Genomic DNA, 17,427 nt, shown 5'->3' with positions numbered 1-17,427 from the left:
AAGAAAGAAAGAAAGAAAGAAAGAAAGAAAGAAAGAAAGAAAGAAAGAAAGAAAGAAAGAAAGAAAGAAAGAAAGAATTAGAAGATAGACATTTTCTTTCAGATCTACAACAGGGGAACTAAACAAGCAAACAAGAGGATCAGAAAATTAAAATGAGGGGCAGCTAGGTAGCACAGTGAATAGAGCACAGGCCCTGGAGTCAGGAGGACCTGAGTTCAAATCTGACCCCAGACATTTAACTAGTAAGTACTAGTCACTTAACCGCAATTGCCCTCCAAAAAAAAAAAGGCAAAAAAAAAAAAGAAAATTAAAACTAACAATTTTAATTACATGATTTAAAAAAAATTGAACAAACAGATCTATTTTAGTTAAAACTGCAAGTAAAATGTGCAACTTCTCAAAATACTTGATTTACCCCTCACAGGAATTATAGTTGATTTTTTTCCACGTTATATTTTTCTTTGAGATTTTGCTTACAGTTATTTTGGAGTCATTCTCTTGTTCTAGATTTGTGACTTGAGCAATACTGTCATAAAATAGCTTTATTTGCTTTACTTGTATGTGGTGGGGGGAGAGGGAAGGGGAATATTTTTGTCTGTTTCTTTCTTCCTTCTAGCCAACTTTCAGACTTCAGACTTGATTATAGGGCCAGGCTCTGTGCACTTCTGAAGCTAAGATATTGGCCAATCTTGCTGACCCTTTCTTGTGCTATTGAGTGTTATATTGTTCCAAAATGTCAGGAACTGCTTTGGTTGAGGATCTGCAAACTTTCTGTTCTCCCAAAGTCATCTGATAGCAGGGCAAAGTTTCATTACTATCTCCTCTGTCTGAACTCTGCGAGTTCCTGACCTGGGTTTGGATCTAAGCACTAATAGAGTACTGATGGGTTCAGCCAGCAGGAAATCTCTACTGGTTTATAGTGACAGAAATGTGGGCTCTCGTTGGATATGGGATTACTGCCCTTATTAGTACTCTGAAAACTTCAGAGCCACAGCGTTGCTGCTTGCTTATGAATTTGTTTCTTTCTAGTTTCATGGTCTAAACATTACCCAGGATTTCTCTATCTAGAAATGACAACCTTAGGCACATGACCCCTTGTTAGTCCTGGAACTGTAACCTAGAACTAGTTAGTGGGTGACAAAGCTGCTATGTTGCACCTCTCCCCATAAGTATGCCCTGGTATGATTCTGGGAGTGCCCTCAATCAGTTCAGGACCTCTCGTCTTTGAATACAGCTTCTTCCTATAATCTGGAGTGTTTCACCTGGTTTTCCTCACTAGACCCTGTCCTCAGTGTTCCAAACCCTCTCTGTATCTCTCCATATGTGATATGAGGTAGAAATTTGACTCAGTGTGATTTTGTCTTGGATTTCCCTATCACGATTCAGTCTAGTGCATTTTCTACATCTGTTTGGAGGGAGGGAGGGAAGGGAAGTTTACTGAACTGCTTGTGTGTGTGTTTTAGATTTTATTTCTTTTATACTGAACTTAGGAAATCATACAAGCATTTCCATAACATAATAGAATAAGGGGAAAAGATAATGATTGCTCATGAAACTGCATATCTATTATGTACAACCTGCTAATTCCTTTTAAATATATAATAAAGTTGTCATGAAACATCAATATTAAATTATTAAACTGAGATCTAAACTCCAATCCTCTGACTCTAAATTCTGTGGCTTTCCTTCTTTACAATCCTGCTAAAATTGCAAAATATGATTTTGGGCAATATTTTACCTCTCCTTCACCTATCACTTCTTATCTTTCGTATCTCTTCTAACTTTCTAATGCTATGTCTCTATGACCTTATGATTAAAGACCAGCTCTTGACATAGCACATTTGAGAAACAGCTATTGAAGAGAGTTGCTTCACTGACTTTGTTGCTCTAAGTTTCTCTGGAGGGAATTTTGGGACATATATACATAAGATAAATGATAAAAGTTGGGAGATGTGGTGAGGATAATAGTCTAAGTCCCTACTCTATGAAAGTTAGGTAGTATTTCCTTAACCTGTCCTTGAGATTTAATTGGCTCAAAGAACTAACCTTTGATACATATCAAGTATAAAAAGCACCAGGAGGAGGAGTTCCAGTTATTCTCCAATGCACTCCAGTTAGATGGCCACAATGGACAAGCAAGAGGCAGAGACTGGGGCTATGCTCAGAAGAATCAACATGATGTTGGTGAGGAATATATTTGTTGAAAATCATTCACCAGCTATGAATAAATAAATTACTGTCTTGTTAACTGACAGATATTCTATGAATGTTTCATTTTGTTCCAATATGAAATTTGAGGTAATAGGTCAGTCTGATCAGTATTAATTTAACAGTAGGAATATTCAGGGAAGAAATGAATGGAGGCACCATAGACAATTCAATCAATTCCTACTTGTAACACCACTTTATTTAAAGTGAAGGACTTTATTTAAACGCCATTTTTGTACCAAGAGTGGAGGTAATTTCCAAACCACCTCCACAAGGACCTGGACAAAGATTAGGACCAACCCCAGTGGCTAGTCTAGATGTCTTTTCTACCTTCCTTTCCATTTTATCTTCCCCAATATCCATATGCATTCTTTCTTGTTCAATTAATTGATAAGCATGCATTAAACACCTGTTACCTGAAGCAATTTGAAAATAAAGAACAGAATGAACCAATCCTGCCCACAAGTAATTTACATTCTACTCAGAGACACCATGCATGCAAATAGATTTATACAAAATATATAGAAGATAAATATAACCCAGGTCTTGACCTCTGTATATGCTTTCAATTGGACCACACTGAGTTATCTGAGGCACCCCATAATGCCTTTCTCAAGAGTGCTCCCAGTTCTGACCTCTTCAATGGAGATTTTACTCCCAATATACCTCCCTGAGCAGTAGTGACACTAAAAACAAAAAGTACTCTGGTGTTTGAGATTTATTTTGAAAGTTCTAAGACTCCCTCCCTACCTGCTGTGACCTGGGGAATCCTGGTCCCATATGCTACTATAAATTCAGAGCAGGAAAGTCAATGAAGCAACTCTTCAAAAATTGTGTCTCAAATTAGCTATGTACAGAGTTGGGGTTAAGTAATAAGCTCAGAGAGACATAAGATTTGATAAGATAATAAGAAATAAGATAATGATAGGAAAAAGTGAAATATAACCCCATAAAAATGCAATTTTAGAAGGATTGGGTAAAACCCAAGGAATTTAGAGTCAGAAGACTTGAGTTTAAATCTCAGTTCTATGATTTAAATACCTAGGTTATGTAGAGAAGTCACTTCACTACTCTGAGCCAGTTTTCTTATCTGTAAAAAGAAGAAGGGATTAGATGATCTCTAAGGTCTCTCTGAAAGTTAATTCTACCAAATATTTAAAGAACAATTAATCCCAATAACATATCTCTTTGGAAAAATAGGCAGAGTCTTACCAAATTCCTTTTAAGGTACAAATATGGTACTGATCCCTAAACCAAGAAAACCAAAACAGGGAAAGAAAATTACAGACCAATTTCCCTAATGAATATTGATGCAAAAAATTAAATAAAACAACAGCAAAGAGATTACAGCAATATATCACATAGATCATACCCTATATCACAGCAGGATTTATCACAGGAATGCAGGGCTGGTTCAGTATTAGGCATACTATTAGCATAATTGATCATATCAATAACAAAATCAACAGAAATCATATGATTATCTCAATAGATGAAAAAAAAAAACCTTTGACAAAATATAGCACCCATTCCTATTAAAAACATTAGAGAGCATAGCACTGGAATAAAAACTGATCTAAAGTAATATTTATCCATTAGTAAGCCTTATCTGTAATGAAAATAAATTAGAAACCTTCCCAATACAATCAGGGTTGAAGCAAGGATGCCCATTATCACCTCTGTTATTTAATACTGTGCTAGAAATGTAAACTACAGCAATAAAAGAAAAAGAAATGAAAGAAATTAGAAAAATCAGTGAGGAAACAAAACTATCACTCTTTGCAGATGATATGTGTTATATTTACAAAATCCTAGAGAATCAACTAACACATTACTTGAAATTTTTAACAATGCTAGCAAAGTTAAAGAATAGCAAAGCAATAAACCTATATAAATCATTAGCATTTCTATATATTACCAACAAAATACAGCAACAAGAGATAGAAAGAGAAATTCCATTTAAAATAACTGTAAATGATATAAAATACTTGAGAGTCTACCTCCTAAGACAAACCCAGGAACTATATGAACACAAATATAAAACACTTTTCACACAAATAAAGTCAGATCTAAACAATTGGAAAAATATTAATTGATCATGGGTAGGCTGAGCCAATATAATAAAAATGACAATTCTACCTAAATTAATCTTTGCATTCAGTGCTATATCCATCAAACTACCAAAATTATTCCATAGAGCTAGAAAAAATAAAATTTATTTGGAAGAAAAAAGTCAAGGATAGCAAGGCAATCAATTAAAAAAAAAAACATGAAAAAAGTTAGTCTAGTTAGTTGTACCAGATCTCAAACTGTATTATGCAGTGGTAATTATTTTAAAAATCTCATAGTGACTAAAAAGAAGAGTAGTGGATCTGTGGAACAGATTAGATACAAATTACATTATAGCAAATGACCATAGTAATCTGGTCTATGATAAACCCAAATATCAAAGCTTTTGGAACAAAAAGTCATTATTTGACAAAAACTGCTGGGATAACAAAAATAACATGACAGAAACTAGGTATAGACCAACATCTCATATCTTATACCAAAATTAGATCAAAACAGATATATGAGGTGATACAATAAGCAAATTAAGAGAGCATGGAATACTTTATCTGTCAGATATATGGATAAGGGAAGAATTTAGAATCAAAGAAGACATAGAAAGTATTAAAAATGTAAAATAGATAATTTTGATTATGTAAAATTAAATTTGCGTTTAATTAACTTATGTAAAAATAAAATTTGCAAAAACAAAACCAAAAGTATAAGGAAAATAGAAAAATGAGGAAAATTTTGTAACAAGTATCTCTGATGATGACTTCATTTCTCAAATATATAGCAAACTGAGTTAAATTTATAAAATTACCAGTCATTTCCCAATTGATAAATGGTCAAAGGGTTATAAACATGCAGTTTTCAGACAAAGAAATCAAAGCTATCCATAGTCACATGAAAAAGTGCTCTCATTCATTATTGATCAGAGAAATACAAATTAAAACAACTCAGAGGTACTACCTCACACCTGTCAGAGTGGCTACTATGACAAAATTTAAAAAAAGGAAAATGTGGGATGTTGGAGGGGATGTGGGAAAACTGGGCCACTAATGCAGTGTTGGTGGAGTTATGAATTGATCCAACCATTCTGGAAAACAATTTGGAACTATGCCCAAAGGGCTATACCACTGTGTATATCCTTTGGAAATAGCAATACCGTTTTTAGGTCTATATCCCAAAGACTTTCAAAGAAAGGGAAAACAACCTGTTAGTAAAATATATATATTTATAGCAGCTCTTTTTGTGGTGGCTAAGAATTGGTGATCAAAGGGATGCCCCCCCCCCAGCTGGGGAATTGCTAAACGAGATATGTTATACAACTGTAATGGACCATTATTGTGCTATAAGAAATGACAAGCTGGATAACTTCAGAAAAAACCTGGAAACACTTATATGAATTGATGTATAGTGAAGTGAACAGAACCAGGAGAACATTGTGCACAGTAACAGCAATATTATTCAATGAAGAATTGTGAATGACTTAGTTATTCTTATTAATACAATGATCTAAGACAATCCCAAAGGACTAAGGATGAAGCTTACTACCTGCTTCCAGAGAAAGACCTGATATTGATCAAATACAGGCTGAAGCATGCTATTTTTCATTTTCTTTCTTTTTTTCTTTAAAGTCATCTTACACAAAAAGACTAATGTGGAATAATTTTACATAATTATTACATGTATAACCTATATCTCATTGATTACCATCTCAGGGGAAAAGGGAGGAAGTGGGGGGGGGGACGGAAGCAAGGTGGCAGAGTAAAAGCAGGAATTTGCTTGTGCTTGTAAAGCAGGAATTTGCTTAAGCTTGTCTCCAATTACTGCAAAAAATGACTAAACAAATTTTAGAGCTACAAAACCCACAAAATGACAGAGCGAAATATATTTCCAGCTGTACTCAGCCTGAGAAGTTGAAAGGAAGGGTCTATTGCACCGGACTGGGTACAGAGCCAGTCCCATGAGGACCACACAAGCACACATCAGGCTGCAAGAGACCTCAGGGGACTGAATCACTGGCATCTGTGGCAGTTTCTGTGGCAGTTTCTGTGGCAGTTTCCAGACTTCTTAAACCCAAAATGCCAAAGACAAAGTAAAAGGTCAGTGGGGAAACTCTGTTGGACCTGCATGAGAGAAGAATGTAGGCAGGCCCCACCCCTGGGGTGGCAGAGGTGTGGCTGTGATGGCAACAGTAGCAACAATGGCAGCAGTAGTAGTGGCTGCTTCTGGAGCTCCAGGTCAATGGATGGTGGGGGGACCAAGCAGCTGATCAGACAACAACTGCAGGAATCTTAGCTGGTGCTAAGGCAGGATTCTCTTGCTCTGCCCTGCTTAGCTTTGGGTCACAGTCTTGGGTGGTGGTCCTGGGGTAAGGAGTCCTGGAGTGGCAGAAGACGGCATCCTCCTCACAGTTCTGAGGCAGGTGCCTAGAAGTAGCTCTGACAACAGCTGCACAAAACCCCAGAAATTTGAAACACAGCACTCTCCACTCTGGAAGCAGAGTTCTATTATGTCAAAGAACTCAAAAGTCAAGTAATTGGCTAGGGAAATGAGCAAACAAAGAAAAAGAAATTAGACTATAGAACTGTTCTTTGGTGACAAAAGAAGATCAAAACATAGAACCAGAAGAAGACAACAAAGTCAAAACTCTTGCATTAAGAGCCTCCAAGAAAAATATGAATTGGTCACAGGCCATGGAGCAGTTCAAAAAGGATTTTGAAAATCAACTAAGAGAAGTAGAGGAAAAATTGGGAAGAGAAATGATAGTAATGCAAGAAAATCATAGGAAACAAGTAAACAGCTTTGTTAAAGGAAACTCCCCCCAAATACTGAAGAAAATAGCACCTTAAAAAGTAGACTAACTGAGATGGCAAAAGAGGTCCAAAAAGCTAATGAGGAGAAGAATGCCTTAAAAAGTCAAATCTGCCAAATGGAAAAGGAAGTTCAAAAGCTCACTGAAGAAAATAAGTCCTTCAAAATTAGAATGAAGCAAATGGAAGCTAATGACTTTATGAGAAATCAAGATATTATAAAACAGATCCAAACAAATGAAAAAATTGAAGACAATGTGAAATGTCTAATTGGAAAAACCCGGAAAATAGATCCAGGAGAGATAATTTAAAAATTACTGAACTACCTGAAAGCCATGATAAAAAAAAGCTTAGACATCATCTTTCAAGAAATTATCAAGCAAATTACCCCAATATTCTAAAACCTGAGGGTAGAATAGAAATCGAAAGATTCTTCCAATCGTCTCTTGAAAAAGATCTCCAAAAGAAAACTCCTAGGAATATTATAGCCAAATTGCAGAGTTCCCAGGCCAAGGAGAAAATGTTACAAGCAGTCAGAAAGAAACATTTTGAGTATTGTGGAAACATAATCAGGATAACACAAGATCTAGCAGCTTCTACATTAAGGGATCAAAGGGTTTGGAATACAATATTCTGGAGGTCAAAGGAGCTAGGGATAAAACCAAGATTCACCTACCCAGAAAAACTGAGTATAATACTTCAGGGGGAAATATGAATATTCAATGAAATAGAGGATTTTCAAGAACTCTTGATGAAAAGACCAGAGCTGAACAGAAAATCTGACTTTCAAATACCAGAAGCAAGAGAAGCATGAAAAGGCAAACAAGAAAGAGAAATCATAAGGAAATTATTAAAGTGGAAATGTTTACATTCCTACATGGAAAGACAATATTTGTAACTCATGAGACTTTTCTCAGTATTAGGATAGTTGAAAAGAATATATATTTATATACATATACATGTATTTATGTGTATGTATGTATGCATGCATGTATATATGTGTGCATATATATTTGTAGGTGTATATGTGTATGTATATATGTATGCATGCATATATCTGTATGTATAGGTGTATATGTGTGTGTGTGTATATACATGGACAGAGGGCACAGGGTAAGTTGAATATGAAGGGATGATATCTAAAAATTAAAATTAAGAAGTGAGAAAAGAATATATTGGGAGGAGAAAGGGAGACATAGAATAGGGTAAATTATCGCCCATAAAGGAGGCAAGACAAAGCTGTGACAATGGAGGAGAGCAAAGAGGTGAAAGGGAATGAGTCAGTCTTACTCTCGTTGGATTTGGCTTAAGGAAGAAATAACATATATAAAAATCCATCATGCCCCATAAGAAAGTAAGGGGGAAGGGGCTAAGGTCGGGAGAGGGGGGTATAAGAGAGGGAAGACTGAGGGAAGGGGTATTCAGTATGCTTGCCGTCTTAGGGTGGAGGATAGGGGAGAGGAGAAAATTTGGATCTCAAAATCTTGTGTAACTGAAGGTTGAAAACTAAAAATAAATAAGTGCTTTAAAAAGTGGGAGGGAGGAAGAAAGGGATAGAATTTGAAATTCAAATCTTTAATTTTTTTTTAAAAGCTTCTTATACCATTTTATTTATGAAGGTTATCTCTGGCTACTAGTGGTTTGTTGCTTTTTCTCTGCTGAGAATTTAGGACATAAAACTGTTTCAAATGAGAATATCTCCTTTTGATAATCTAGAATTTTCTCATAAACTGGTTGAAAGCTTTGGTGTTTCTTTATGCCAGTCATGGTGTCCTGGTAGAATCAATTCTCACCGACTAAAGTTTCATTCTTTTTCCTTAGGTCAGGCAAAGGGAGGCTATTTTTAAAAGAAGAAAAAAAAGCACCAAATCCAATCTGCTATCAGACTGTTGCTACCACATGTGCCCACCAAAGTGGGCTGCCCCAGATTAGGGTTCTTCTGCATGTTTATAATGTTATTCTTAAACAACATAAGCCTGACAATACAGGATCACATAGGTACATGACATTCCTTTTTTTCTCTCCTTCAGGAACCTAAGTCCTGAAAGCAGCCCTCCTTTCACATGGCAAAAAAAAAAAAAGTGCCTCTAACGGGGCATGAAGTGGCTTCTGTATTCTGAGGAGTATCAGTGACAAACAGTGGCATCAGGGAGAGAGGTATAGACAGTAAAAGAGAAAAACTGGAATGGTCCACTGGGCTTGGCATACACTTATCAAATCATCATACATAATTAAATTGGGAAAGGGCGAGACTATTTTTAAACAAATACAAAATTATTATTTGGGAGACTAGTAAATGCCTAAGCTAGCCAGTGATTGGTGCCACAGCCAGAAGTTCAGACAGAACTAAATTATGCTTCAGATTAATGTATCAGTTAGTTCAAAGGTTAGACAAACAGCTGTTTCTCAAGGAGGCATACTACAAAGTGTAACTGTTCAGTGGGAGGGTAGTAATGGTCTTGGTCTATTCCCAGTGGACTCACTGTTATTTATTTCTGATTGGGAGATATCCAAAGCTGACTCCATGCTACTGATGACCTCTGTCACTGGGGCAGAAGGGTGAAACTCTGGAGCCAGCACAATTTTACCAGTCTCTGAGAAAAGACATATGCATACATACACACGCACACAAACATAAATACACTTACACAATAATCTTCAGAGACTTCAAGCTAATTCACAAACCTGCAGTTTTCAATGATGAAGAAAACAAAAGAAAATGCTAGCTTGTTTCTACTAAATGAAAAATTAACAATACTTAACTATAAGAAATATGAAACTTCTCATGTTTGATGTTTCGCAATACCAGGTTGTATCTGATGCAGAAATGGGTAATGATAATATAGAAAAATAGCAGAAGAGAACCAAATATTTATTCTTGGTTGATAGGAGCTAAATTCAGATAATGCCTTTCCTTAGACAATTTCGGACATGCTGTACAGAGAACTCCACAATCAACAGCTAACATTATAGCTTAAAAATTAGTAAGAGAGTTCCCAACAGTGATAAAATTCCAGGTTCAGACCAAAAGGCAGAGAAAGAGAGAGAGACAGAGACATAGACAGAGAGAGAGACAGAGACAGAGACAGAGAGACAGAGATAGAGAAACAGAGACAGAGAGACAGACAGAATGGTGGAAAACCAGAGAACTGTGGAATGTTATGATAGAACAGAAACTGATAAAAACTGAGGTAAGATGTAGTCAAGTTGAAGTTTCAGAAAGATATTGAGTGTGAAGTTTTCTGATGGTACACTGATAAAGGCTTGGATGCTTCTCCATAGTTTTTTCAATATGTTGTGGAATATACCCTTAGGAAGATATATGCAGGATTTTGTTAAATGTAATCCCTAACATGTTAGCTTTTCTAACTGTACCCCAAGGTTCCCCTCTTATCACAAGACCTAACTTGAAAAATGGCAAAAGCACAGGACTTGGTGTCAGAGAACTAGAGTTCAAATTTTTGCCATGACACTTAATATTTGCACAATTTGGGGCTCACTTGATCTCAGTAAGCTTCAGTTTTCCTCACTTTTAAAATAAGTGATTTAGACTAGATGTCTCTACTACCTCTAAATCTTAGGACTTGCTATGTAGAAGCTGTCTTTGCTTCCTGGACCTCAAGGCAGAGCTAAGGAATAGGGTCTCAGAGTAATTGATCTTCAAGTCAGAGCCTACACTTTCATAAAATTAATAGTTGGGACTGTAGCACAATGGATGGGAATTGGTAGGAAGAATAAACAGTAGAATTTGCAGGTACTTCCTTTTCATTCCCAGTGGTGTCTTTCCTCTCCTCTCTTCCTGCCCTCCCCTTGGGCTTCAACTTAGTGACTGTGGTCCACTGTTCTCTCTTCCTGACCTCATATCCAACAGCAACCCTAGTGAAAATTGATGCCCTCTCATCTTTCGTGCAATACCATGTAAAGCCAGGCAGTGGGGCCTTCATTCTGGTTCTCATAGGACTGCTAGCATCCTAAGCTATACTTAAGCTCCATTTTCCTCCTTTTCTCCAACTCATGGGTTCCTGCTTCCCGAATCACTGGCACTGAGGCTCTCTGAAGAGGTTAGAATTCTTAACTATAGAGGATTTAAATGATTTGTCAGGATAAAGTAAAAACTTGTTAGGGATCAAAAGATCATCATATTATACCTTTATACCTAGAAGGCATCTTTTTTATATAGTATGTATATGTATGTGTGTGTATATATGCATATATACACATACACATCTGATTTATTTTTCAATATTCGCTTTTATAAGATTTTGAGTTCCAAATTTTTTCTCCTTCCCTATCACCCCTTCTTCCCCCCGCCAAGATGGCAAGCAATCTGATATAGCCTATATATGTACAATCACATTAGACATTTACACATTAGTCATATTGTAAAAGAATCAGAACAAAAGGGAAAAATCATGAGAAAGAAAAAACAAAAAGACAAAAAAAATAGTATGCCTCCATCTGCATGCAGACTCCATTGTTCTTACTCTGGATGTGGATAGCATTTTCCTTCATGAATCTTTTGGAACTGTCTTGCACCATCATATTGCTGAAGAAAGCTAAGTCTTATCAAAGTTGATAATTGCACAATGTTACCATTACTGTGTTCAGTGTTCTCTTGGTTATGCTCACTTCACTTAGCATCAGTTAACGTAAGTCTTTCCAGGTTTTTCTGAAATCTACCTGCTCATCATTTCTTATAGCATAATAGTAGTCCATTATATTCATATACCACAAGCTATTTAGCCATTCCCCAATTGATGGGCATCCCCTCAGTTTACAATTCTTTGCCAGAACAAAAAGAGCTGCTGTAAATATTTTTGTATATGTGAATCCTTTTTTAAATGATCTCTTTGGTATATAGACCTAGTAGTAGTATTGATGGATCAAGAGTATGCATAATTTTATAGACCTTAGGTCATAGTTCTAGAAGTCATGTTAAAGAGTTTAAATTCCAACCCCCTCATTTTATGGATGAGGAAACTGAGGCACAGAAAGCTTAAATGACTTGTATATATGTGGTCAGACATGAAATAAATCAGTGAAGTGGAAAAACTCACAAGAATGTCTAGGCCAGGCATCTAGTCCTTAACAATTTTTGCAATATACAATACAATTTAATCCTTCTTTACCACTTTCCAATCTTCTAGGTTTATAATCTCAGCATTATATGCAAGTCTTCACTCTACCTCAGCCTATATATCCAATCCATTACCAAATATATCTCCACATTTGTCTAGTCAAACTTCATCTCTTTACTTACACAGCTACCGCTTTAGTCCAGGTCTTCATCACCTATGCCCTAGATTAGAGCTGCTTAAACTTTTTTTTTTTTCCCACTTGAGACCCCTTTTCTTGTTTCAGCAGTTTTAGTTGACATTATGTGGTCTGAGGGCATGTGCAAAGCAAAGTGCATATGCTTTGAGTTCAGAACCAAGGCTACAGTGAAGCTGCTAGATGCAACACAGGCAAGCACCTCCAGAAGCAACTCGGATTCATTAAGGCCTTGATTTTAATTAATTTTTTGTCTTTGTGTGTTCAGAAATCTTTTACTGTTACCAAATTTTTCACCACCCTATAAGGGGTCACAATCCACAATTTAAGAAGCACTGCCTAGATTACTGCAACAATCACCTAATTGTTCTCCCTGCCTTAAGTTTCTCAATGTTCCACCCTTTTCTATATACTTCAGTCAAAATAAATGTCCATAAATGCAATTTAGATCATTTGACATTCTAACTCAAACTACTCCGGTGATTTCTTATCTTGGATAATTATCATAGGATCACTTTTGCTTATATTTTAAAATCCTTCACAACCAGAACCTAACACATTTTCCAATTTCATTAGAAAGTTACTGAAGACATTGGGTACTACTCCCCCCTTATATTCTGCAATCCAAACAAACTGGCCTCTCTGTTTCTCATACATCTCCAATCTTGGCATATATGTGCTGGTCTTCTGAAATGCCTGGAATAATTCATGGAATCAATCTTGTCCTTTAAGTCTTAGCTCAAGCACCACCTTCTTCATGAAGTCTTTCCTATTCTTTCTAGAAGCTAGTTCCCTCCCTCTCAAAATACCATGTATTCAACTGCTTTGTATATGTTTGTATGTGTTCATTTTATATTTGTGCCATACACACATATTCATGTGTACATACATGTTTCCTGTATATATACATATATAGATAGATAGATATAGACATATACAGATACACATATATAATATTTATGTATGTACCCACTGGGGGAGCAAGGTAGCACAGTGGATAAAGTACTGGGGCAGAGTCAGGAAGACTCCTCTTACTAAGTTCAAATATGGTCTCAGACACTTACTAGCTGTGTGAGCCTAAGTAAGTCACTTAACCCTGTTTGCCTTAGTTTCCTCATCTGTAAAATGAACTGGAGAAGATAATGGTAAACCACTTCACTATCTGTACCAAGAAAACCTGAAAAGGGGTCATGAAGAGCTGAACATGCCTGAATAACAACAATATGTGCCCATTATCTTCCCCATTAGGATATAAGCTCTTTATGGTAAGGATTAAAACGTTCTTTATACTTTTGTCCCCTACTGTGCCTGGGACCTAGGAAACCTGGAACAGATGATGACTGATTGACTAGATGGAATCATTATTAAAAGTCAGATTCCCCATCTAGGTAAGCTCTTTAGTAACATTTGCTTATTTGAAGTAAGCTAGAATGTCCCAAAAGAGATAATTTGTGTTTCAGCTTCATGAGCATATTTGTTAAATATATGTATGTTACACATTTTACAAGGCAATCAACTTATTATATGATTTATTTAAGGAGAACAGGAGAACACTTCTATCTGAAATCAATTTTGTCCAATGTCCTAATATCCAAGATGAATTTTTAAGAATTGATTTTAAAGCAAACTGATGCATTTGGTTCTGTTTAGAGTCTTGGTGACCCCATCCTTCTTTATTAGTACTGATGATAAAAAAAAAAAACACCACCACCCTACTCCATTAGGGGATAGAGGTGGTAGAGGGAACCTAGAAAGAGAAGCAACAGTTATAAAAAAGAAATGGTCATTGTTTTGAACAATCTGACAACAGGATGTGACAATTCTGGTACAGGATCCAATTGCATTTAATTTATTTAATATTTGGCAGTTGTTTATGATGAGAGGCAGCATGCAGTAGTTAGTAGGGCTGACCTTCAAGCCAGAAAGACCTGGGTTCAAGTCCTGCCTTTGATACATACTGGCCATTTAACCTTGGGCAAATCAATAATCTCACAATGCTTTAAGAAATACTGTAAAATTATAAATTTCAAAGAAGGTGCCAACTTAGGTGGAATCTCCTCATTGGGGAGTTCCCTATACCAATTAAATCACAAGTCCAATCTGTATCCTTAGCCAACTGTTTATTATGCACAGCATTATGTTAGGTATTCTGAATATTCAAAGTTGCTGAAGACATAAAATCTGCCTTTGCAGTATAGTACAATATGTGATTATAAACCTACTAGATGATTCAGATAACTGTTACAGAGGTTTAGGTAAAGAGAGATCTCTAGCACAGTTCCTGGCACATAGTAAATGCTATATAAATCATCATCATTATCATCCCCTGCAAGGATGAGGGGTGGCTTGGTGAATGGGTAGAGCTTGAGCTGGAACTAGAAGGATAGAGAGATTTGGAATGAAAGTAAGTATGGAGGGAATTACAGATATGAGACAAAACTGCATAAAATTTCATAGAAATAGTCAAAGTGTGCTTTGAGTGTACAGAGGATTTTTACTGGGGAAAGATTGAAAAAAAAATTGAGGCTAGATAGTGATGGGCATTGAATTTGAGGATAAAATAATCAGGAAAAGACAATATTTGAAATTTTCCAGCAAGAGAATGAAATGATGAAAACAGTACTTTGCAAAAATATGACCAAATGCTAATTCTCAAAAGATAAGTGGTTAAGTGATATGGATAAACACTTTTTCAGGAGAACACTGCAAACAACCTTGTGAAAGATGCCCCCAATCATTAATTACATAAGAAATGTACATTTAAAAAATGAAGACTCAACAAGTTAACGTACATGACAAGGTTAAGAACCCTGTAGGTTGCACTGAAAAGACACATTACAAATCCCCAATGTCTGGAAGATGGTAGAACCTGGTGTTGTATCTCACAGAATTAGAGTTGGTGATTCAGATAAAGAAAAGTGAGCAGTCATATTGTCCTTTGCCTCCCACACTGACTACATTATGGGCTCTGGGCACTAAAGGGAAGTCAAGGGGGAAGATTTTTCTGTGTATTCTACTTTCTGCCTGCCTCACTGCCCCATGGATTCTGAGCCAATTGGGATCAGGAGAGAGGACAAAGGGAAGGCAAAGGAAAAGATGAATGATTGGGCTTGACAAAGGTCCCCTTAGACTTAAAATTATATATCTCTTAGTTGTTGGAGAGGTAGAGAATGTTCTAAAAGAAAAATCAATAGAATTTAGTGGTGTATTCGATGTGGAAGATAAAGGAAGGGAAATATCAAAGAAGACATAGAAATTTTGAGTCTTGTGACTATGCTAATATAATCTTTTTTTTTTTAAACAGGAATTAGAGAAATCTGGAGAGAGGATTAGTTTGGAGGTGGGTTAAGTATATGAATTCTATTTTGAATAGAGCACTAAAGAGGACTTGCAAAGAGATAGGTATGTTGGTGAAAAAGAACAGATCTGTCTTGGAGATACACAGTTAGGAGTCAACATTAGAGAAGTAACATTTTAAAATATCAGAATTGATCAGTTGTCCAAAGAGAAAGAAGGTATACAAATGAAAGGACAGAAAATCATATTTAAAGATAGGAGCAAGGAGGGAAAAGCATACAGAGAAAAAATAGGTAGAAAGAAAATCAGAATGATTGAGAATCATAGAAGCCAAGGAATGAGGGAAAGTCACATAAAAAGGGTAGTCAACAGTTTAATACCTGTAGAAAATGTAATGATGCTTCAATACATTGTTGGGATAGGGAATTAGACTTGGAATTAGACACACTTGGGTTCAAATCCCATTTCAGATATGTCTTAGCTGTGGGACCCAAAGAAAGTTATATAACCTCTATGTTTCTCATTTTTTTTGAAAATCTTGAACTCAAGACTTGTGATTTCTTATGTCCCTTCCATTGCTAAATCTAGAATACTTATGACTTTTTAGATGGTCATCAAGAATTACTGGGACCCCAAATACATGACTTTCAAGCCAGTCTCTTGATGAACCTCTCCAAACTTGGCTAGGCTAGTTTGGGATGACAAATCATCTTTTCTGTTGAACCTATACTTGAGGCCTCCACTTTCTTTACCTCCCCTTTCAAAAAATAATCAGAAGACCATATGCAGTTTGCAAGTCTAATAACTTTGAGCCTCTTATTAGATAGATCTTTTAAAATAATTTACTTCCTCCATGTTCTTAGTCAAAAAGCAAAAGAAACACTGCTAAACACACCTTACACTGTTTTCCTATATTCTTTTCTAACATTTCAAGTCCTGTAAGAGGACTTCTGCCAAATCAGGTATGGATCTTTTTTCCAGGAAAGTACTGAACTCCTTTGCCATTTGTAATGAAATGCTTCCTTGTTGATTTTGCGTTCCGTGGAGTACATAAAGTCCTGTGTGATTAGACTGGTCACACAAGACTGGTCATCAGCCAACATAGCTTATCTGCTTCCAGGTTTGGACTCACAGCCTCTCCAGATATTAGTAGCTAACAAAACATGTACTCCATTGGCCTAGCCATCAACTCAGAGTCCCTTCCATAACATGATGAGAAATCAGCATAGGTCTATGAAGGAGTCTTTTGATGGTAATTTAGAGAACTAACACAATGTGAAGGAAAGGATTGCTGAACAGTAAGACAGATCTAGTTGAACATACACAGCATGAATTTTTGGTGGGCTCAATCCCCCTAGTTTTGTGACTTTCTGAGCAAAGTTCTCTAACCCAGGAGCACAAGTATGTAAGATAAGTAGTGGAACTATCCCAATTTTGGGGACTGACATGGTGGAAAGTCAGGGTGGTGTGGAATTGCATTGTGTTGGTGATACCTGAACTGACAGAAAATGTAATTTAGACTGATCAAAGTCAATGATATAATATAATTTCAGTCCTTTATGGTCCAGGACTATTTTATTTTTGTAATTTTATTCTCATCACCTGGCACAGTGCCTTGACAATAATAGGCAATTAACATGTGTCTGTTGAACTGATTTGGAAAGAGCATTGGATTTGGAGTTACATGACCTAAATTTTAATTCTAGCTCTGTTACTTGCTGCCTGTGAAAACTCAGGCAAGTTACCTTACTTCCCTTGACCTCAGTTTTTTCCCCTGAAAAAT

This window comes from Petaurus breviceps, unplaced genomic scaffold (genome assembly GCF_028583685.1).
Source record: "Petaurus breviceps papuanus isolate PSGF00001 unplaced genomic scaffold, PetGlider_PUasm1.0 79, whole genome shotgun sequence".
NCBI lineage: Eukaryota > Metazoa > Chordata > Mammalia > Diprotodontia > Petauridae > Petaurus > Petaurus breviceps.
The sequence above is the reverse complement of the archived record's forward strand: the minus strand, read 5'-3'. Positions refer to the sequence as shown.